The 24,870-nt window shown below is 41.7% G+C and overlaps 2 protein-coding genes across 2 annotated transcripts in view; both read right to left on the bottom strand.

Annotated features, from left to right (window-relative positions):
* NRTN (neurturin) overlaps positions 1 to 15,781 on the bottom strand; it is a 148,827-nt gene extending 133,046 nt beyond the window's left edge. Inside the window, exon 1 of the mRNA XM_088448884.1 lies at positions 15,579 to 15,781. The gene's annotated coding sequence lies outside the window, so the exon portion shown is untranslated. The remainder of the gene's footprint in view (positions 1 to 15,578) is intronic.
* The window catches only part of LOC148504016 (uncharacterized protein F54H12.2-like), a 188,477-nt gene that overhangs the window by 106,003 nt on the left and 57,604 nt on the right, over positions 1 to 24,870 (bottom strand). The gene's annotated exons all lie outside the window — the stretch shown is intronic.

Raw genomic sequence — 24,870 nt, 5'->3', positions numbered from 1 at the left:
CATGGGCTGTTTATGAATTTATGGGCCTGTGGTAAAAGCACATTTTGTCCCCTACCTCCCAGAAATATATCGTCACATATCTTCTGCAACATATTTTTGACGCACTCTTTACTAGAAATGTGGACCGACCCCGTGTTTGTTTGGGTTTTACCAAATTTACCCTCACAGGTTTTAGCTTTGGTTTTGCCAAAACCACCCTCATGTGTTTGGTTTTGCCAAAACCACCCTCAGATTTGGTTTTGGTTTTGTATTTCTTTAAAAATGTTTAAAAAACAGTTAACATCATGTAACTTGGACCTGTTTTTGTTCCTATAGACATCAAGTCATTTATTAACATCAACATCATTAATTTCCAGTCATTTCCAGTTAATTTGACCACCTCACTGCACCTGTAATCACGATGGAGGGACTTAAATGCAATCTATAACATGCAAGATCCGTTTTTTAAATCCGAGTTTCTAATTGCGAGAAGACCCAAGTCAGGACTCGATTCAACTCGGAACCCCAAAGTGATTCCTACAGATGTGTCCACATACATCTTACATCCTTGCGCGTTAAACAGCCCTTCTAGTCGTGCCATGCCGTGGCGTGACTTGGTAGTGCTGAGCGTCTTTTCGTGCAACTTTGTACCTTCCAATGTGTCTTATTCACAAAGTGATGTGAATAGGATGTACACGCATTCTGTGTGCAACTGTGGCTATATCTGCATGCAAAATGCTAAGTTACAGTCACAACCGCTGGCACTGTAATGTAGTGTTCTGCATGCAGATACACCCGGAGTTGCACACAGAATATAGGCATGCTGCATATCATTTTAATCTGCCTGTGCATCCTATTTGCATCACTTTGCGAATACAACGCATTTGAAGGTAAAAATTTACATGAAAAGATGCTCTGTGCTACCGGCACGTACAAGTTATATTTAACGCAACTTGTAGCGCAGAGAACTATGATGTATGTGGACACATCTGAAACTTGGACTAGGTTCGACTTGGAACCCCAAAGTTAGGGTGTGTTCGGTTTTCTCAAAAACCGAACCGCTCATCTGTACTCTTTAGATGCAGTCATGGGACTCATACCATGGGCCCAGCGATTGTTAAATATTGCTCGGTCGGGCATGCTGGACAATCCGATGCGATATTTAGGGGGTAAACTGTCAGCCGCATCGGGCAGTGTATGTCCAGCCTCGGCCGACAGACCGACATTACCTATGTTCCTTCCCATCGAAGGAACAGGGAAAGGTCTCCTCCCCCGGGGGTGGAGCGCAGATATCGGGCTAATACATTGTGAGAAATCTCACAGTGTATGCCGCGGACATCTGCGGCGGCCAGGCTGCCAGATAAAATGTCTGTCGGTCTGACAGGCATTTTATCTACACGTGTATGCCCAGCTTTACTAATATATTGTTACTTGAAGGTACTGTATATAATATCTTACAGAAAATCCATGACTCCCCGATCTTCCTTTCTTATTTATACCAATACACGTCCAGCATGTTCAACTGTAAAACTACTAAATAATAATAATAATAATAATAATAATAGTAATAAAAAAGATTGTTTGCATTAACGTTAGCTGCAGGGCCAGATTAAGGTTTTTGGGGACCACAGGGCAACTAAATTGTGGGGGCTCCTACCAATAAAATAAGAAATATTGGCAATGTTATTAAAAAGTGTAAATGCTCCCAACATAACAAATGTGTTAAACACACTATAGTGCCGCCTTTCACATTATGCCACACCAGAAACAGTTCTCATATGCCACAGTGCCCCCCCCCTATGCTGGTGATGTAATTATGTTTGGGGGGCCCCTTGCTGACTGCCTCAACTGTGCTGTTCCACCACCGGTTAGCTGTACCATAATGACAGCATATAACATCCTAATTATATAATACACTTGTTCTCCTGCTCAGGTGCAACAAATAACTGCTATGTTGTTCCCAAGCATTACTCAATGCCAGAAAAATATTTGTTTTCAGTCGTCAAAGTTGTGTATCATTGTACCCGTGTTTGCCTCCTGCCACCTCACTTCCTGCCCTGTGCAGCCATCTGGAGGGCAGCAGAGAGGAACGCATGTTTTCTGAGCCCCCTCTGAGCAGCTCTGTCAATGTGTTTTGGATTTGAAGGCTTTTCCCGGCTAAGCTGAGCCATCTGTCCGAGTGCTGCCTCGGTCTCCCAGCAATGCAAACATGTGTGGCTCATTTATTGTGCGAACTGGCCTGAACATCTTTTAAATCAACACACACATTATGCCAGCCAAAGCCTGCCATGATTTTATTATGCCTTTTTAACCCTTCACGTATTACACCACCTGATCCAGAATTTTTTTTCCCCTTAATCCAGCTAACACCTCACATAACACCTATTGTTTCAAGTATTCCTACAAATCAGGCCTGCTGGTCCTCAATATACAATACACTGTATTCCCTTTACGTACCCTCTGAAATTGGTTTCTGTTATGCCAACTGCTGCTTTAAATCAGCGCATTTCTAACACCTACTCCCGTTTCATATAATTATTTAAGCTCTAAGGGGGAGATTTAATAAAGCTTGGAGATAAAATTGGAGATAAATAGCACCAATCAGCTCCTAACTGTCACTTTACAGGTTGTGTTTGAAGAATGACAATTAGGAGCTGATTGGTTGGTGATATTTATCTTCAACGTTATCTCTCTCCAGACTTTATTAAATCTCCCCCTAAGTCAAGCTTTATTAAATCTCCCCCTAAGTATTTTGGGGGTTACTTAAAAACCAGCAAATGTGGAGCAATCAACAGACATTTACTTTTATAGTTTAACTTGCAGTAGATCAACTAAAGTTAAACCTCGTAAATAAGTTCCAGACAATATGTTAAGTAATGTTGTCAGTAAGTGCACTGTACCATGTACTATTACCAGCGCTTGCTAATTCTTCCTAAGAGCAGTATGCCATAGTCAGATGCCCTGGTTTGGAATAAACAAGACATCATTGCTTCTAATTACTACCAGGTTTGGTAGGGTTATCAATAAAAACTAAGTGTGTCAGATAAATCATTAATAATTCTATTTTCTATAAGTCAGAGGTTTCATTTTGTTGTATCCCCTGTAGCTCCTCTTGTATAACTTTTCTGCGAAATAGCAAAAGTATGCACTAGATCTTTTGACAAAGTGTACATTATTACAAGTTACATGTGGAGGGTGGTGTAATATGGTCCTGCAAATATTCTGTTCCATTGTTAGCATAAAACCTTTTTAAGTTTTAAAACTTGGCTTTATTTGCAGTCTGGTAAATATTTGCTAGAAGTAAAAAAACAGGATTCCAGATTCCCTTGGTTGTTGGTTATCTCCATCTCTTCCACAGAGCATCATGATAAACTACCATTATTTTCTCTCTATAATCAATTATTTGCCTTCTGAGTCTTAACATTTCTAGAAATGACCTGCAGCTCCAACAGATAACTTGTCCAAAAATGTTACACTGACTACTCTCCACATGAAATACATTGTGCCAAATATATATAATATACAGGCTTCTTTTAGACACAATCAACACAACTGTTTTTGTAAAGCACTGAGCAAGTCGCTACTGATATAATGTTACTATATAAACAAGAGAAATAGAGGTAGTGTAAACTTGCACTTCTACATTTACTTTTTGTTAGGATAACATCTGAGGAGGAAAATACACTGTGGTCTGGACAGATGACAACAACAACATCAAAAGCTAATTTTTATACCAAAACAGCGAAGCCTATGTAATTACTAAATGCGTTGTGTAAAGAGACAGAGCAGATGGAAAACACTGTCTTCTTTTTAGCAGAACCTTAACAAATGACCGAGAAAATTTAATTCTACTGGGTAAAAGCCAATTAACAATTCCGCCCTGTGCAGGAATAACATGATCTAATGACCAGAGCCGTAACTAGACTTTTGGTGCCCTGTGCCAGAGAGAGCATTGGCTCCCCCCCCTCTTCATATTTTTAAATAGGGACATAAGATAGTGCACCTGAAAATGGTCCATGGCCTCATGGGAAAGGGCCAGGGAAGAGATGGGGAGGCCAGGGGATGCTGGGGATAAAAGAAGAGGAAGCTACAAGTGAGACTGATATAAACAGGAAAATTGACAGGCCCAAACAGCGCCCCCTATACCACGGCACTGGTCGCACTACCCTAGTTACGACCCTGCTAATGATACCATGTTTAATGTTTTAAATGTTTTGCATCATGTAAGAGCATGATATCCAAGAGACAACGGGACAAATGGCGCAAAGTGGATAGATTTTGTTTAAAAATATAGGACAGTATTCAAAGAGGAGCAAAAGAGCCAATTGGCTTATTAGAACAGACAGTCCACCTTGCAGGAGACCCAGGATGAGGCTGTCTGGAAAGAACATCTAAGTCAGTAGCAAGAGGGCCTACAATGATAGGAGACTCTCAATTCAATGAGACACATCCTCTGTCACAGGATGCAAGGGGAAACAATTATATGTACTTCTGTATTACAGCCAAAGTTTTTGAAAAAAATTGTATAGTACACCCTACTTTTGGGACACAGCTGTGGGACCCACTAAAGGAACATTTGCACTAAAAGTACCCTGTCACGAGTCACCTGATTAGATGTCTGTCATAACCAACTAGGAGGCATTAGTGGTATCATCTTTCCGCTCAAATGTGGTTGCTCCAATTTGGATTTGTCCCCTTTAAAATTACCCAAGCATAGATGAGGGACAGGGAATGCCATTCTAAGGGGAAGGGTGTTTTTTTTAAAATTAGTTATATAGGTGAACATGTCCTGTAACTTAAAGTGAAACTCGATACATTGTATTTTATCTCTGTGTATTATGTATCTACTTATGTATGTGACATTTATCCATGAATATTCTCTGCTGCCTTAAAGGAGAATACATTATAAATCCTCATACGCACATACATTTATTTTACGCTTTTAATAGGTGTGGACCTGTACATTTACACGTTCTAGCAAGTGTTCACTTTTTTATTCATGTCTGTTTCAAAGTTGCCTCTTGTGTTTAGAGCATTACTGCTCAGTAGCGTACAGTACAATTGGCATTCTATGGCAATGCACATTAAGTACATTGTGGGAGATGTCTGAAGAGATGGCAAGTGCCAAATGTGCTATAACCAGCACTATTTGACACTTATATTGTATGTATGAAAGCAGATAATGTTGAGAAAAATCACTTTCTTTATGTTATCTGCAAACATCTGTCACTATACTATTGAATGGTGACAGAAATTCATTATAATGTTATTTAAAAACGATAAGCACACTTTTTCATCTTGGGAATGGGACCCAAATCTAAACACAGAATACATCTATATTATTATTATTATTATTATTATTATTATAAATATTATTATTATATATTTATATGGTGCCACAAGTTTTCCACAGCACCTTACAAAGTACATAAACAAATTGTAGACAAGCGACTTACAAAACAATACAATACAGGACCAGGACATGGATAATATATATTGCTACATTAGCGACCATAACACCCAGATAAGCAACAGAGCATAAGCAACCAAGTGTTAGGTGCCCTAGTGGTGAGTACGAAGTAGATTAAACTAAAGTAGGGGGAAGCGCAAGAGGGTAGAGGGCCCTGCTCGTAAGAGCTTACATTCTAAAAGGGAGGGGAAGACAAACAGGTTTGACACAGATGGGGTAGATTGGGAGGAAAGAGCATGTAGCAGGGAGGTAGAATGATAGCTGGAAGGCTTTGATGAAGTAGTGGGTTTTGAGAGCCCATTTGAAGGATTGCAAAGAGGTGGAGAGTCTGATGGGGAGTGGGAGAGAGTTCCAGAGGTGGGGAGCAGTGCGTGCAAAATGTTGTAGGTGGGAGTGGGAGGAAGTAATCAGCTGGCATGAAAGGTGGCCTGCATTAGTTGAACGAAGAGAGCGGAGAGGAGTGTGAAGGGAAATGAGATCAGAGATGTATATGGGAAAAGATTGGGTTAGGGCTTTGTAAGTGAGCGTGAGAACCTTACATTGGGTTCTAAAAGGGAAGGGGAGCCAGTGGAGGGCTTGTAGGAGAGGGGAGGCAGAAGTAGAGCATTTAGAGAGGAAGATAAGCCATGCAGCAGCATTAAGGATAGACTGTAGAGGAGAGAGATGGAATTTGGGGAGGTCAGATAGGAGGAGGTTACAGTAGTCCAACCTGGAGATGACCAGTGAGTGTATGTAGCATCCTGGGTGAGATAGGGTCTGATCTTAGAAATTTTTTTGAGTTGGAAATGACAGGACTGTGAAAGGTTCTGGATATGTGGTTTGAAGGAGAGGGATGAGTCCAGGATAACTCCAAGACAGCGCACCTTGGGACTAGATGAGATAGTTATTCCATCAATTGATAAAGAAATAGTGGGAGGTGAGGTCATGTGGGAGGGTGGGAAGACGATCATCTCAGTCTTAGACATATTAAGTTTAAGAAATCCCTGAGACATCCAGGAAGAGATAGCAGAGAGACAGTTGGAGATACGAGTCAGAAGAGAGGGGGAGAGATCAGGGGAGCAAGATAGATTTAAGTATCATCAGCATAGAGATGACAATGGAGGTCAAAAGAGCTGATGAGTTCACCTAGAGAGGAAGCATAGAGGGAGAATAGGAGAGGTCTAAGAACATAACCTTGGGGAACACCTACTGTAAGAGGCTGTGGGGGGAAAGAGGAGTCATGAGAGGAAACTGAGAAAGATCGGTCAGAGAGGTAGGACGACAACCAGGAGAGGTCAATGTCACATATACCAAGGGAGTGAAGGATATGCAGCAGGAGAGGGTGGTCCACAGTGTCAAAAACAGCAGAAAGATCAAGGAGAATGAGAAAAGAGTAGTGGCCTTTGGATTTGGCAGCAAGGAGGTCATTGCTGACTTTCATGAGGGCAGTTTCAGTGGAGTTGAGAGAACGGAAGCCCGACTGAAAAGGGTCAAGGAGGAAGTGGGAGGAAAGAAAAGTGGTAAGGCGGTTGTAGACAATCCGCTCAAGGAGTTTGGAGACAAAAGGGAGGAGAAAGATGGGCCAGTAGTTAGAAAGAAGGTTAGGTTCAAGGGTAGGTTTTTTAAGAATGGGGGAGACAAGGGCATGCTTGAATGCAGAAGGAACAGTGCCTGATGAGAGGGAGAGGTTAATGAGGTGGGCAAGATGGGAGCAGGCAGAAAGAGAGAGGAGGCGGAGGATGTGGGAGGGGATAGGATCAAGGGGGAGGTGGAAGGGGGGAGGACCAGATGAGGGCCATGACTTCCTCTCCAGATACAGGGGAGAAGGATGTTAGAGTTGTTAAAGTTAATGGGGAGGAGTGATCTGGGAAAGGAAGAGGTTGAGAGCTAGGGGACTGGTTGGATATGATGTCCTGACGTATGGAATAAATTTTAGATGTAAAGTAGGTAGCAAAGTCAAGGGCAGAGAGCAAGGAGGGGAGACGAGGAGGTGGTGGGCGAAGGAGGGAGTTGAAAGTGGTGAAGAGATGCTGAGAATTAGAGGACTGAGAGGAGATGAGGATTTTGAAATATGACTGTTAGAGAGGGAGAGAGCAGCACTATAGGATGAGAGCATAAATCTGCCTTAGAGCATGATCTTCTCCACTGTCGCTCGGTGGTTCGTGAACACTTTTGCAGGTATCTGGTGCATTTGGAATGCCAGGGTTTGAGAAGTAGATCTGCGAGTGTGAGTAGTGATCACCGGAGCAACAGAATCCAGAGCAGAAGTAAGAGAGGCGTTATATAGGGAAGTGGCTTGTTCAGGGCAGGAGAGAGAGAGGATAGGGAAGAGAAGTGAGTCAAGCAGGGAAGAAAAGGAAAATGTGTCGATAGCGTAAATGGTATGCTTAGTGATGGTGGCTTTTGGAGGTGGAGAAGGGGAAGGAGAGAGGGAAAGGATAAAAGAGAGAAGATGATGGTCAGAAAGTGAGAATGGGGACTTGTAGTGATCAGAAATATCACATCGGTGACTGAAGACCAGATCGAGCAAATGGCCAGTCACATGGGAGGGTGAGGAGGTCCATTGGGAGAGATCAAGTGAAGATGTGAGGGTGAGGAGTTTGGAGGCAGAGGATTCTGTGGGGATATCTATTGGAATATTGAAGTCACCTAGGTTAATGGAGGGAAGGTCTGAGGAGAGAAAGTGAGGGAGCCAGGAAGCAAAGTTGTCAAGGAACTTGGAGGGAGGGCCAGGGGGATGGTAAATGACAGCTACTCGGAGGTGTACAGGGTGGAAGAGGCGTATAGCATGTACTTCAAACGTAAAGAATGTAAGGGATGGTTCAGAGGGAATGGTTTGGTATGAGTAACCAGGGGATAGAAGGACCCCCAACACCACCACCATGGCGACCCCCAGGTCGTGGGGTGTGGCAAAAGGTGAGGCCCCCAGAGGAGAGAGCTGCAGGAGAAGTGGTGTCAGAGGGTAAAATCCAGGTTTCAGTAATGGCTAGGAGATTCAGGGAGTTGGAGATGAAAAGGTCATGAGTTGGGACCAGTTTATTACAGACTGACCTGGCATTCCAGAGGGCACAGTATAGAGCGATAAAGTTTGTTGGAGAGATTTGAATGAGATTATTAGGGTATACACTTTATACACACAGCCTGCAGGTAATTTTATACAATATTTTCAATCATTTTGTGGCTCAAACGAAGTTTGTGTACATACATGAAATTCATTTATGTTTCATATACATCTTATACACACAGCCTGAAGGTCATTTTATACAATATTTTTAAGAATTTTGTGCCTTAAACAAAGTTTGTGTACATTGAACAATCAAAAAGCAAAGGCTTCACTATCTCAGTCATGCTAAAAAAATTCTGTATTTCGGAATATTCCGTATTTCGAAATATTTGGATATGGGAGACTCAGCCTGTAGCATGTTTTGCTTTGATTAGACATTTCTAAAGTGTGACATGTAAACTCTTTTGTAACTTATATTGTTAGTAACAGTGAAGTTAATTTATAAAACTGCCCTGTCAGTAATGACAACTGTGGCACAAAGAAAAAATATCTGAATTATCTCATGTTGATAACATTCAAGAAATATTATATAAAATGTAAGATAGCCCAGTTACCCTTCCTATACAACATATGAGCATTTTTCAGACGTAGCTTTACGGTAATAAAAGTAATATATTTCAAGGATAAAATTCAAATTTGTAAATGGGCAAGAACTAAAAATGAAACAAAGCATTATTTCTAAGGCACAACAAATGAAAACATAGGGGGAGATTTATCAAAGCTTGGAGAGAGATAAAGTGGCAACCAATCAGCTCCTGTCATTTACCGCTTTGTTTGAAAAATGACAGTTAAAACTTGATTGATACTTTATCTCTCTCCACTGTATCCACTGTATCTCTCCAATATTTGCTAATTCTCCATAATCTTTAATCTGTTGTTAAGCAGTAAGAGTACGTGTACATTGACTATAGTCACTGCATGACAAACGCAATCAGAACAGACATACACATATCCTTGTTCTGTGAACTGATAACCATGCTCAATGTAGAAATCAATGACTGGCATAATTACATCTAGTGTAGTGGCATCTTATGTTCAGGATCGCCATAGTACCCAAAAAGCTTCAGCCAGCCTCCACTGATAACTGTTATATCTCAGCGAGCTAAACAACTTTGAATGACTCCACCTCACAGCGCAAAAGTATCAATAAAGCTGACTGGTAATGATGTACTGTATAGAGGGCAGTGCGACGGGATCTGACATCTAAAGTGCAAGGCCAAAGGGGTGGCATGGTTGCTTCCCTTGCAATACTTATGTATAGCTTGTGGGGTGCCTTGAGAAGTGCCTGGAGAGGCCTCAGTCAAGTCCTTAGAACTGAGCAGTAAGCATAAACAAAACATGGCCAGTCATTGACATTGCTGGGTTGCATATGCACATTCCACTTAAAGTCTGAACTTGAGCTTCCACTGCAGATTCAATAAAAAAAACCCTGAAAAATAAATAAATTCATAAATTATAAAAGAAATAACAAATTACTGCCTTGCCCCGGGTGACAAAATCAGCCCTAACCAGAGGTAGGGTTTTTCAGGTTTAATATATATGTCATTATGGGGTCTATTTACTAAGCTTTATTAGGAGATAAAGTGAACGGTGATAAGGTACCAGCCAATCAGCTCCTAACTGCCATTTTTCAAACACAGTCTGTGACATGGCAGTTAGGAGCTGATTGGCTGGTACCTTATCACTGTTCACTTTATCTCCTAACAAAGCTTAGTAAATAGACCCCTAAATCAATTATACAAAGGCCATTTTTGATGCAGCACTCTGCACATGCCATTTGATTCACCCTCTTACTCTGATTAGCCTGTGACATCCTAAACTTGGAATTCAGCCTTAACCATGGGCCACTTGCAGGCACTCTCCAGGGCTAAAACCTTACATTATAACTATAATAGTTAATGTCATTAGTCCATGTAACATACGTAGAAAGAGAGTGAGGACATATAGCATAACATTATTACCTAAGAATTACTGTGATTTTACAATATGATTACATTGTAGGTCCATTTCCCTTCTTTGTAATCTACACTACTTAAAACAATATCAAATTTAGGACTAATAAACCATTTTAAAAATGTAAATTTTAGCCAATTCTGTGTGGAAAGCCTAGCTTTGCATATATCATAATCACCACCTGTAAACTCTGTTACTATTTTTGTACATCCACTGTGTATAGCAAACTTGTCCTGTCTGGCAGTCTTCCAGACTTAACATTTTCGAGCGAGAGACAGCAGCAAAACAGCCTCAACTTTCATTGCGTTAAACTCCCTGTATAAATACATTTATATAAACGTAGGCTGAATATAGTGTGAGCTGATCAACTACTCATGCTGGGTGGTCAGCAGAAAAATAATTACTGAAAATCTCATCCAATTATCTTATACTTCTCTAAGCTACCCTAAGTCCCTGATTAATGTTCTGAATAAAAAAATAAGTCCTCTCTTTTCCTGGAAGTCTATACTTCTATGTTCTGCAATGCCCACACTGCAGACTGTCCGAAGAGGTTTAAAAAGACCTTTTTTTTAATTGAAAAGATATTCTTCCATGACAGGATATCAGGGCAGCCACAATTTAAGATCACATATTGTACACACTATTCGTATCAGGACAAATGTGTAACACACCAATATGTAACTATCCAATGATAGGAATGCTTTATACTCAAATCTTCGAAGGTCTCCTATCACATCTTATCTATGCATACATCTCCACTCCACCAAATGTAACAGGGTGAGAGTTTAGAAAATGTGAGTGTTTAGCAGTAAGCTCTGACACTATTGCATTGATTGAGTTGTATTTCAAAATGGGAAAACATCTGGATGAGAGTTTAAATCGTGAGAGTTTTTTGAGGCTGAAAAACATGTGCATGTTCTTGGACTCTATTCCATTGGCCGAATTTAAAAAGTGTCAGAGATTACTCTCATATTTTCTAAACTCTCACCCTATTACATTTGGCCCTTAGTTGGCATTGTCTGCATGAATAATCTTACTTGGGAATAATGAGTTATTTCTTTTACATCTAATGATTGTTAAGATATAATGGTGACCTATTAGCATGTGCCCCAGCCTGGCTGTAAAAAAAATATATTACTATCTCACAGCAGATCATCCAAAAGGGACCTAACTGCCTTACTCACATCATGTAACAGGTGTCACTAGCCTCATGCAATTTTTGGCATCTTTTTGTTACTGTCTTTTAATAGCTACATTTAAGTGTCCTTAATATATATCTATCCTTAGTGTTCCAATAGAAGTAGACCAGAGATTCTGTTTATGCAGATTACTTGAAGAAAAGGGCTCACTGTATGAAGGCTATAACATATGATTGATGGACATTCCTACATTATTTATGTGTATTAAGAGTATCATTAGCATGTATTCTATGTAATATAAAGTAGACTCTAGATAACAGTTTATCAGGTCAGATGCAGTCTTTTGCCTTTCCAATGACAGTCCCAGAGTGTTCTACCTTTCCAATGTAGTGTGACCTCCAGACTACATTATCAGGACAGTCCCAGAGAGTATTCTGCCTTTCCAACATAGTATAACCTCCAGACTTCATATTATCAAGCCGGGCACAGAGTGTTATACCTTCCCAGTGTAGTGTAACCTCCAGATTACATATTATCAGGCCAGGCCCAGTGTGCTGCCTTTCCAATGTAGTGTAACAAACAGACTGAAGATTATCAGGACAGGCCCAGAATGAAATATGACTTCATGATTACTGATTAAAATGCTTCAGGGTGTTCTGTCAATCTATACTATGTAATGTTGCCTCCATATTACAGAATATCAGGGTAGACTCAATTCAGTGTAATATGAGCATTACATATGATCAGAATCAGAGTGTACATTATAACCAATGTAATGTTAAGAGACTACAGATTACAGATTATAAAAACATGCTCAGATTAGTCTGTTTTACAATGCCATGATGTCTCCAGAGTACATATTACCAGGGATTGGCTCAGAGTAGGCTGCCTTTCCAATACAATATGACCTCTACACTACAGATAATAGGGACTGGCTCAGAGTAGGCTGCTTTTCCAATGCAATATGACCTCTACACTACAGATACTCAGGACTGGCTCAGAGTAGGCTGCTTTTCCAATGCAATATGACCTCTACACTACAGATAAGCAGGACTGGCTCAGAGTAGGCTGCCTTTCCAATGCAATATGACCTCTAGACTACAGATAATCAGGACTGGCTCAGAGTCGGCTACCTTTCAAATGCAATATGACCTCTACACTACAGATAATCAGGACTGGCTCAGAGTAAACTACCTTTCAAATGCAATATGACCTCTACACTACAGATAATCAGGACTGGCTCAGAGTAGGCTACCTTTCCAATGCAATATGACCTCTACACTACAGATAATCAGGACTGGCTCAGAGTAGGCTGCCTTTCCAATGCAATATGACCTCTACACTACAGGTAATCAGGACTGGCTCAGAGTAGGCTGCCTTTCCAATGCAATATGACCTCTACACTACAGATTATTAGGACTGACTCAGAGTAGACTGCCTTTCCAATGTAGTGCACCTCCAGATTTCAGAATGACAGGACGGTCCCACAAATGTAGAGCCTTTCTAAGTAATATATATTGTGTGACTATGTGACTGACAGTGACAATTGCAAAATATGCTACTGTAGCTATATGCTTCATGTAATATATCTTCCACAATGCAAGAAATCAGGACACAGGCAATGTGCTGATTTTATATCTATTGTTGTGTAGTAATCTGACTCCATACTATCTAGTCATGGGCTGCGTGTGCTGGTTTTCCATTTTACATGCCCTACAGACTACTGATTATCAGGACAGTTGCAATGTGTGCTGGCTTCCTATCTAGTGTGATGCAATTATTTATCTGCACATTGCCAGATTCACACTTGTCTAATATTCCATTGAAGGTAGTGTGATTTAGTGTATGCATATTATCAGGAATAGTTTAGATGAGCTAGCGCTTTTCACTGCCTCATTTGTGTTAAGTCACTTCACACTATCAGTTGTCCTGCATTTTAGCTATGCTATTTTTGTGATATTTATATTCTCTGTAGCAAGATAGATGATGTCCAGCTTTGTTTATATCGTAATACTATAGTATGCAGTACGTTAAATGGTAAAATGGCATGCTATGAATAATACACTTTTTTGTGGTAATTTTACAAAAGCAAATATATACATTTTTAAGTGTTAGCTTGCAAAAGTAAGACTTATTGATAAACATCTCCCAATGAATAATTAACTACATTTTTATACATACATCAATACTACAGTGTGTAGCCAGCCTGTATGTTTTACTTAATGCAGATTTTTCTATTTACCCAAACTTGACTTTTTAATTTTTTACAAAAATGCCCCAGCTTTGTACTAACTGTGTTAACTCACAGGGACAGCGGTAGTGATAATCTCTGTCCCTGCAAATTACAACCCTGGCCTATCAGAGGGGACTCCTACTAGGAAACTCTGCGAATGTGCACAGTGTCTGATTCAGGGTCCGTACGGAGAGGCCTCATAAAGCGGTTACGCCATCTGAAGATGGCGTAAACCAACAGTCCAAAACTAGTTTGGTACATAGGGGTCAGATTGTAATCACCATTGCTAATAATATCTGCAGCGCTATTGAGCATTATACTATTAGTACATAAAATTTTAATTATGCAAAAACTGCTGTTTCTGCATAATTTTATAAAAAATGGGCTTGATAAATAGCTCCCTAATTTAGCAATTGGGTATGAGACATATTGGAATGTACTTATGTACATTGGTTTGTGTTGTGTTAAAGTAATGTATATTCCAGTGTTACACCCATCCCAGTAAAATGCTTTGGAGTAAAAAGAAATGTTAAAAGATGAACCTCATGCAGAATCCATACTGGAGTATGGAATTGACACTACTGCCTTTTCATCTGGAAGTATTTAACTCTTTACTTACCACAGTGCATAGAATCAGGAGTCACAGAGCTACTGTGTACAGTGTTAGATATACAGTATTTCACATTGAATCACTTAAAAACATTGATGCTCTGGTTATGCTAGAATCTGTCGGACTGTGACGTTGCACAGATTTTTGAACTTTGTACCTACCACAGATGAAAACATAATGTATCACTGCCATGACAATACACCTTTCACTTTCAGATGATGTTAACATTTCTCTTTCAAAAAATGTTAAATTGTGACATAACAGCTATTCCATGTGACTTAATAATTTGCAATACTTTTCTGTACATCACAGAGGGAAATACGTATGTAGGTGCCTTATAAACCACCAGCAATATGTTTTATCTAACTTTTGTCTCTTTACCATAAACAAAACAAATTATGCTATTATACAAAAATGTAAATGAATATGCTGTGTATGGATTAAAGCTTTGCAAATATCAATTACAGCAAACAAAAATAATTCTATCACAATACAACAGTGTGTGTGTGTCATTAGTTTCAGGAACAGGTGTAAACCAGTATGGAGTGTCTGCAATTTAACATTTAGGATTATCTCCTCAAAGTGCAATGTATAAGGTATATGAGAATACAGCAAGAACGATTGTTTGTATTGTACAATGATAAGAAGGGTAATTTTACAAGAAGCCCAACAGACAGATTACTGTACATGACAAATTCTAATTGACAGAATCCTTTTCAGTGGTGTCTTAAGTTGTATCTAGATTGGATAAGACATTTATCCCTAAGGTATCCTGAAAAGTACATCTACATGCAGCTAATAGAATACGTTATCCCTGTCTTTTGTACAGCACCAGCTCCTAGTCTTCAGATACTAATGAATGACATAAATGCTGTAGAGGAAATGTAACAATTCAATTAAGAATGATTCACTCGAGCTGAACTTTTCAAAATGTTAAAAAGAATGTGTAGTAGACAATTTGTAATTTGTTACGTGTGTACAGACATTTGATGTATATATATATATATATATATATATATATATATAAATATATATATATATATATATATACACTCTTAAGAGGGAGTACTTTATTGCAAATTTGTTAGGAAAGACACAATGTGAAAATGTTTGGCTTCAGAAAATCAACTGTTTACTTTCAATTAACTTACCTTTAGCCCGGACCATCCAGACTGTTAGTGAATATTGGGGTCTCCTGTCCTTATATCAAATCCACTGTTGCAAGCACAAAGCCATAAAGATGGGTTGACCTTGGATATGTCTGTATCTTCCATTGGGACAGTCAAGTCAGCGATTGCAAAGGTCACTTGGATACCTCTAGAGAGGCTGTAACATCTGTAAGGAACTGCCCAGCATCACGACAGCAATTTACTGCCCATCGTGTCCCCTTCTTGTCACATATAAACCAGGATTCCACACAAGCTGGATTATGTTAAGTCAAACACTGCTCAGCAATTCTTTCATACAATATAAAAACAACCCTTGTTTAGTCTTCTTGTAATTCCTTGTAAATCCAACGAGTAGGTTTGTAGTAGATTTTTCCGTCCAAGAGCTGTCAGAAGTTATCGCTGGTTCATTATATAAGTGCAGCTGATTAACATACGTGTCTCTGGAGGCTTGTCATGTGTCTAACACATTAAGCAACACTCACTTCTTGCACTGAGCCTGATCTATCCCTACACTATATGGGCGCTCCTCAGATATCACCCAAATATTATGTTCTGTCACTAATACAAATATTTTGTAATAAGCTTCTGATAAATCCTCCTCAATATCTTCTTCTGCGTAAATTTGTTTTATTGGTGTGTGAATGTGGATAAGAAAACTCCTTCTTAGGATAGTCGGATTCTCATGCTGTAGGATTAATTATTTTTAGCAGTAGTCTAATGTTTAATCTTCCTCCTTCTCTCAGCCACCCAGAACCTTGCTGGAAGGAGAAAAGAAGTTTCTCTTGAAGGAAGGGCTGGAGAAGGGAGGGTGAATGTGTGTGTGTGTGTGTGTGTGTGTGTGTGTATATTATATGTATGTGTGTGTGTGTGTCTATGTTTGTGTATGGTTCTTACTAACTTTAATCTTTTCTCACTAACTCCCCCTGCTGGCCAATATCGGGTTACCGAAAATATGACATTTTAACCCCTGAGCCACTGACTTGCCCTGTGACATACTATGCATCCTTGCATATGAAATGCAGTTTCAAATACCAATGGGACTACTCTTAAAAGGTCTGTGCAGGATGAAAGTGCAATACAGACATTGACAGGCTTAATGGATTGCAGAATTGTCTCATTAAAGCCAATTGCAGTCTTCAAGCATCAGTAACATGAATGATTGTTAGAGAAATATATGCTTAAAGGTATTGCATATTGATACTTGCAGTACAGCTAACTGATTTATTTCATGACGTTACACAAACAAATTCATTGAGTAGAGAATTAAGGTGGATCATTTCTGTATAAAAGCAAGGTGAATATAATGGCAGAAGCATATTCCAGTTAATAATGCTGATCTGTCTTATTTAGTCTAGCGTATGTATTATTATATATTGTTTAATCATATGATTTATTACTGTGTATTATTTTCAATAAAACAGTACCTGATTGTATTTATAACATAAATGTACTAACCCTCTTTAAATAAGATTTTTAAAACTGGGTAATTTACTAACAATTTGCAAAAGAGCATTATGCCATAGTGCCCTATAAGACATATGTTTCCATTGCCTAAGTTACATAACAGTGGAGATCAGCAAATGACCTGGGTAGCCTTCACCTTCACCCGCTGCCCCCAGTTTAGTAATCCGATCTGACTTCACTTTTTTGTTACAAAGCAGAGTATAAGGGGCCTATTTATGAATGTCAGCATTAATAAACATGTTATCATTGCTATTTGCAACAATACTAGATGGTGCAATGGGGTTCTTTACCATTGAAAACATGTAGGGACAGCTTTTTTGATTACAGATGAAAGGTTCGGTTTTGGTTCAGAACTTCACGGACAAAACATCATATTTGTGCATGAAAGATGACAATTTGCCTCATTCTGAGATCCAAACTTGGCAGGATGTCTTTGCCCCATTAAACCCTCATTTGCTGCTTGCTTATTGCAGTAGAGAAGGAGATGTCCTTGCAACCAGGAATGCATCTGAAATTGTAGCCTCTACATCATACTTACCAACTCTCCCTGACTGTCAGGGAGACTCCCTGAAATAGTAGCAATCTCCCAGAAGAGTCTAGTAATCTCCCTGATTGCACCTTACCCCTATTATGTAGCTGTTTGTATAAAAACAGAGATATATACTGTACATTCAAATTGGATCACTATTATAATTTCCCTGCATTAGTTACAAGTAGGGGTGAGCGGGTTCGGATTTCTGAAATCCGAACCCCCCCGAGCCCCCCCGATCCGAGGCCGATCCGAGTCAGGCTCGACTTTTCCAGCCTGACTCGGATCTGAAATCGAGGCAAAACGTCATCATCCTGCCTTCCGGGTCTCACGGGTTTTGGATCCTATATAAGGTACCCGCGTCAGCGCCATTTTCTCACTCGGCTGTGGACAGTGAAGAGGGAGGGTGGGAGTTAGGGCTGGCTGGGCTGTGTAGTGTAGTCTAGTGCAGTGTAGTGTTGTGCTGTGCTGTGCTGTGCTGCGCTGTGCTGCTGTTGTCCATAGGGGCTGTGTCCACTCCTCCAAAGTCCATAGGGGCTGGCTGGACTGTGTTGTGCAGTCAGTTGTCCATAGGGGCTGTGTCCACTCCAAAGTCCTGTGCAGTGTCCCAGTCCTAAAGGGGTGCTGTAGTGTTGTCCAGGGGGTGCTCTGTCCATCAGAGGTGCTCCGCCCAAGTGCAAAAAAAATAATAATATTTTTTCTGTGTATGTGAATTGTGTGCACAGTAGCCGCACGTGCATCAACAAAGTAGTGCCAAGCGTGCGCCTGTGTCATAAGTAAAGGGCCAGCTGGCTTGACCGTTAAAGGGTGCTGTAACCCCCAAAGTGCACTCCAAACAAAATAAAACATATTTTCTGTGTTTGTGAAGTGTGTGCACTGTGGCTGCACGTGCATTAACAAAGGAGCAGCTCCAAGCGTGCGCCTGTGTCCCATTACTAAAGGGCCGGCTGGCTTGTCCGTTAAAGGGTGCTGTAACTCCCAAAGTACACTCCAAACAAAATAAAAAAATATTTTCTGTGTTTGTGAATTGTGTGCACTGTAGCCGCACGTGCATCAACAAAGTAGTGCCAAGCGTGCGCCTGTGTCATAAGTAAAGGACCGTCTGTCTTGACCGTTAAAGGGTGCTGTAACCCCCAAAGTGCACTCCAAACAAAATAAAAAATATTTTCTGTGTTTGTGAATTGTGTGCACTGTGGCTGCACGTGCATCAACAAAGGAGCAGCGTCAAGCGTGCGCCTGTGTCCCATTAGTAAAGGGCCGGCTGGCTTGTCCATTAAAGGGTGCTGTAACCCCCAAAGTACACTCCAAACAAAATAAAAAAATATTTTCTGTATTTGTGAATTGTGTGCACTGTGGCTGCACGTGCATCAACAAATGAGCAGCGCGAAGCGTGCGCCTGTGTCATAAGTAAAGGGCCGGCTGGCTTGTCCATTAAAGGGTGCTGTAACCCCCAAGGTACACTCCAAACAAAATAAAAAAATATTTTCTTTGTTTGTGAATTGTGTGCACTGTGGCTGCACGTGCATCAACAAAGGAGCAGCGCCAAGCGTGCGCCTGTGTCCCATAAGTAAAGAGCCGGCTGGCTCATTTCTTAAAGGGTGGTGTAACCCACAAAGTGCAGTACTCTCCAGCAAAAATAAAAAAATATTTTCTGTGTTTGTGTGCGCCTTAGCCGCACGTATATATCAAATCAATATAATATAAATGGAGGACCAAACTTTCTCAGATAAAAATAAAATAGGGAAAGATCAAGAACCACTTCCTCCTAGTGCTGAAGCTGCTGCCACTAGTCATGACATAGACGATAACATGCCATCAACGTCGTCTGCCAAGGCCGATGCCCAATGTCATAGTAGAGGGCACATACAATCCCAAATGACAAAGTTCAGAAAAATGACCTTATAAAAAACATTTTAATCATCTGAAGAGAAACGTAAACTTGCCAATATGCCATTTATGACACGGAATGGCAAGGAACGGCTAAGGTCTTTCCCTATGTTCATGACTAGTGGTTCAGCTTCACATGACGATAGAAGCCCTCCTCCTGCTAAAAAAATCAAACGAGTTAAGCTGGCAAAAGCACAGCGAAGAATTGTGCGTTCTAAGAAGATATCACAAATCCCCAAGGGGAGTCCAAGTGTGGTGGCGGTTGCGATGCCTGACCTTCCCAGCACTGGACGGGAAGAGGTGGCTCTTTCCACCATTTGCACGCCCCCTGCAAGTGCTGAAATGAGCACCCACAGTCCACTTGCAGATATGCAAATTGAAGATGTCACTGTTGAAGCACAACAGGATGAGGATACTGGTGTAGCTGGCGCTGAGGAGGAAGTTGGCGAGGAGAATTCTGATGGTGATGTGGTTTGTTTAAATCAGGCTCCGGGGGAGACAGTTGTTGTCCATGGGATGAAGAAGCCCATCACGGTCATGCCAAACATTCCACCTCTTTGGTCTGGCAATATTTCTATCCAAATCCGGACAACAACTGTCTTGCCATATGTACCATATGTAAAGGTGAAATAAGTAGGGGTAGGGACGTTAACCACCTAGGAACATCCTCCCTTATAAGGCACCTGCAGCGCGTTCATAAAAAGTTACTGTCAAGTTCAGAAACTTTGGCTAAGACCGTAAGCAGTCCAGGGACACCTAAATCCTGTTGTCCTGTTGTATCCAAGCGCCTGCAAACCACACCGTCAACTCCCTCCTCGTCAATTTCCTCCTTAGTCAGGATCGGAAGTAGTCCTGCAGGCCATGTCTCTGGCATGACTGACTCTCATATCCGGGATTCCTCCGGAGGATCCTGCATTGCTACGCCTACTGCTGCCGCTGCTGCTGTTGCTGCTGCTGGGAGTCGTTCATCATCCCAGAGAGGAAGTAGGAACACCACTACTTTTACTAAACAATTGACCCTCCAACAGTCCTTAGCGAGGAGGATGAAGTACGACAGCTGTCATCCTGAAGCAAAACGTATAACTGAGGCCTTGACTGCTATGTTGGTGTTAGACGTGTGTCCGGTATCCGCCATTAGTGCAGTGGGATTTAGACAATTGATGGAGGTAGTGTGTCTCCGGTTCCAAATCCCGTCTAGATTCCACTTCACTAGGCAGCCGATACTGAGTCTGTACAGAAACGTCAGAAAAAGTGTCCTCAGTGTCCTGAAAAATGCGGTTGTACCCAATGTCCACTTAACCATGGACATGTGGACAAGTGGAAAAGGGCAGACTAAGGACTATATGACTGTGACAGCCCACTGGGTAGATGTATCACCCTACGCAGCAACAACAGCAGTGTCACCAGTAGCAGCATCTCAGAAACGCCTGCTCGTTCCAAGGCAGGCTACGCTGTGTATCACCGGTGTCAGTAAGAGGCACACTGCCGACAACCTCTTAGAGAAACTGAGGGAAATCATCGCCCAGTGGCTTATCCCACTTAGACTCTCCTGGGGATTTGTGATATCTGACAACGCCACCAATATTGTGCGGGCATTACATCTGGGCAAATTCCAGCACGTCCCATGTTTTGCTCACACAATAAACTTGGTGATGCAGAATTTTCTGAAAAGCGACAGGGGCATGCAGGAGATGCTTTGGGTGGCCCGAAAAATTTCCGGCCACTTTTGCCATTCAGCGACTGCGTGCCGAAGACTGGAGCACCAGCAAACACTCTTGAACCTGCCCCGCCATCCCTTGAAGAAAGAGGTTGTGACGCGGTGGAACTCAACCCTCTATATGCTTCAGAGGATGGAGAAGCAGCAAAAGGCCATTCAAGCCTATACATCCACCTATGACATAGGCAAAGGAGGGGGTATGCACCTGACTCAAGCGCAGTGGAGAATGATTTCCGTGTTGTGCAAGGTTCTCCAACCCTTCGAACTTGCCACACGTGAAGTCAGTTCAGACACTGCCAGCTTGAGTCAGGTCATTCCCCTCATCAGGCTTTTGCAGAAGCAGCTGGAGAAAGTGAAGGAGGAGCTAAGACGGAGCGATTCCGCTCGGCATGTGGGACTTGTGGATGAAGCCCTTCATTCGCTTTGCCAGGATTCCAGGGTGGTCAATCTGTTGAAATCAGACCACTACATTTTGGCTACCATGCTCGATCCTAGGTTTAAAGCCTGTGTGGTGTCTCTCTTTCCGGCCGACACAAGCCTGCAGAGGTGCAAAGTCCTGCTGGTGAAAACACTGTCAGCTGAAGCGGAACGTGACACGTCAACAGCTCCTTCACTTTCTCCCGCAACTGGGGTTGCCAGGAAAAAACTTAGGTATCCTAAGCAACCCGCTGGCGGTGATGCTGGGCAGGCAGGACCAAGTTTGGACATCTGGTCCGGACTGAAGGACCTGGCAACAATTTCTGACATGTCTACTGTCACTGCATATGATACTGTCTCCATTGACAGAATGGTGGAGGATTACATCGGTGACAGCATCCAAGTAGGCATGTCAGACAGTCCGTACCTGTACTGGCAGGAAAAAGAGGCAATTTGGAGGCCCCTGTACAAACTGGCTCTATTTTACCTGAGTTGCCCCCCCTCCAGTGTGTACTCCGAAAGAGTGTTTAGTGCAGCCGGGAACCTTGTCAGCGAAAGGCGTAGGAGGCTGCTTCCACAAAATGTGGAGAAGATGATGTTCATAAAAATGAATTACCAACTCTTCCAGGGAGACCAGCCTCCAGAACGTACAGAGGGACCTGTGGTGGTGGAGTCCAGCGGGGACGAGTTAATAGTCTGTGAGGATGAGGATGTACACAGCACTGAAGATGGTGAGGAATCGGTGGATGAGGAGGACCTCATCCTCCTCATCCACCGATTCCTCACCATCTTCAGACATCTTGCCTCCGTAGAGCCAGTTTGTGCAAGGACAGATTAATTGCCAGCTTGTTTTGTGGGGGCCCAAACGAACCAATCATTTCAGCCACAGTCGTGTGGCAGACCCTGGCACTGAAATGATTGGTTTGTTAAAGTGTGCATGTCCTGTTTATACAACATAAGGGTGGGTGGGAGGGCCCAAGGACAATTCCATCTTGCACCTCTTTTTTTTCTTTGCATTATGTACTGTTTGGGGCCTAGTTTTTCAAACTGCCATCCTGTCTGCCACTGCAGTGCCACTCCTAGATGGCCAACGTGTTTGTGCCGCCCACTCGTGTCGCTTAGCATAGCCTTTTGGACATAAAAACAATATTGTGAGTTGTGAGGTGTTCAGAATAGGCTGGAAATGAGTGGAAATTAAGGTTATTGAGGTTAATAATAGCATAGGAGCAGAAAAACCAACACATTCTGTGATTTCAGCTGTTTTTATTCTTTTTTTAAGAAAAAATACAGATCCAAAACACAAAACCCAGAACCCAAAACACGGAAGGGTGGTTTTGGCAAAACCAATCCAGATCCAAAACCCGAAGAAAGATCCAGATCCAAAACCAAAACACAAAACACGAAAAGTGGCTGGTGCACACCCCTAGTTACAAGGCACAGTGATCCCTATGGCTACATGCATGAAAAGTATCAGTGTGTTTTTATTAACAAATAGATCTTACTAACTGCTTTCGGGCTCATTTACATTTGAATGTAAATCAATTTTATTACACACCTCACAGATGTAACAGTACACGCTACTTTACCGCCACGCTCATAGGTGGTGCTTTCACTATCTCCCTGAAATGCTGTTTCAAAAGTAGGCAAGTTTGCTCTTCATTCTATGAGAATTCTATATGGTTGCTGCTCCAAGCTTAAAACACTCTGTCGTCTTCTCTCTGGTCTATGTGGCTTTGGATAACCCAGACCCAGCAGTATAGGCATCTAAAGTCATTCAGCGCCTCTGGAGAAAGGTCGGGATTTGGCAGCGGCGGTACATTGCAGCCCTCATCCGCCTGCCGATAGATGTCCAAATATACTTCTTAAAAGACATTACCGCGCACAGAGACAGGTGGTTGAGACCTGTGGGGAGGACGCTCCTATCCGCCAATAAAGACCCTTAAGTGAGAACCCGGAACTCTCGGCTCTCGTGCTCCGGACCATCAATAAAGCCTATACCAGAGGTAACTAACTGGCTTATATAGCCTAAATACAAATACTTTCAATGCATGTGCGCGTAATTTTTTCAGCACTATAAACATCTGAAATATTATTGACAATGGCCCTCATTCAGAGCCGTTCGCTATTTGCGGTCGTTCGTTCAAAAACAAGGGGTGGCTATTCAAATGATCCGTTCGCAAATTGCAGTCTGTTCACACCTCTAAGTCTGAACGAGCGAGCAAAACATACGCTCGTTTATTTATTAAAAACGCCCCCTGGCCGCTCGCACCATACGTCATGTCCGCTATTTATTAGATTAATCGAGTACATCGACCAGCGTATGAACTGCTCGCTATTCTTGTGGTTGGTGTTTGCTACCACAAATTTGCGAGCAGTTCTGGCTATAAAATAACCCAGTGACGTGGTCAATGACGCTGCTGTATTAATTATGCACACCCATAATACGCCCGTTTTGACCTTTAAGCACGCCTGCGTTCGGATCTCCACTCCCCATTTTCAAGCACCTTCCCCTGTTACCACCCACATACGCCTCATTCTGTCACTCAAAATAGCAGGCACTCGCTATATAGCGTACAAACGATTTTTGGCCGCACTGACTGGTTCACGCATGCGTACTAAAAACCGTACGCATGCGCAGATGAGCAAACATCGCTCGGAACGAGCGTACTGCCGCTAACGAGCGGCTCTGAATGAGGGCCAATATCTTCCTGTGACAGAGTATCACAGAGAGTGCTTTGCAAAGCTGCTACAATTATATACTGCTATGTATTTATTTCTGGGTATTTTGATACAAATGTTGTTTCTTGATTGAGATACATATAAGTGAACCCATATGAGTTTGGTTTTTTAAATAACCTACTTCTGTTTTATATGCACTGTACTCTAATGTATTTTCTATTCATTCATTGTTTCTTGTTCATGTTTTAATTGACCTCTGTACTCCAGCGCAGAATCTGCATTTTTTATATTATCTACATTCTATAAGAGTTTGGAAATTTGAATCAGACCGCTGTCCCAACTGAGAATACTGGGGACTTCGGTCTGCAGCATTAATTTGCCTGATGCAGGAGGTATCTCTTATATCTCTTGTACTAGGCTTTTCTTAAATGAGCCAGGTACCTAAACCATACAGAAACAGCAATTCCCTCATGTTTTCACCTTAATAAATAGACCACTAATACCACTTTTCCACCTAAATTCCGGGTCTGACCCGGAGTTGGAACAAAGTTCCTATGCGGATCAGACACGGAATTTTTCCA

This window comes from Taudactylus pleione, unplaced genomic scaffold (genome assembly GCF_031769625.1).
Source record: "Taudactylus pleione unplaced genomic scaffold, aTauple2 ptg000471l, whole genome shotgun sequence".
NCBI lineage: Eukaryota > Metazoa > Chordata > Amphibia > Anura > Myobatrachidae > Taudactylus > Taudactylus pleione.
This window is presented reverse-complemented; position numbering and strand designations above follow the sequence as displayed.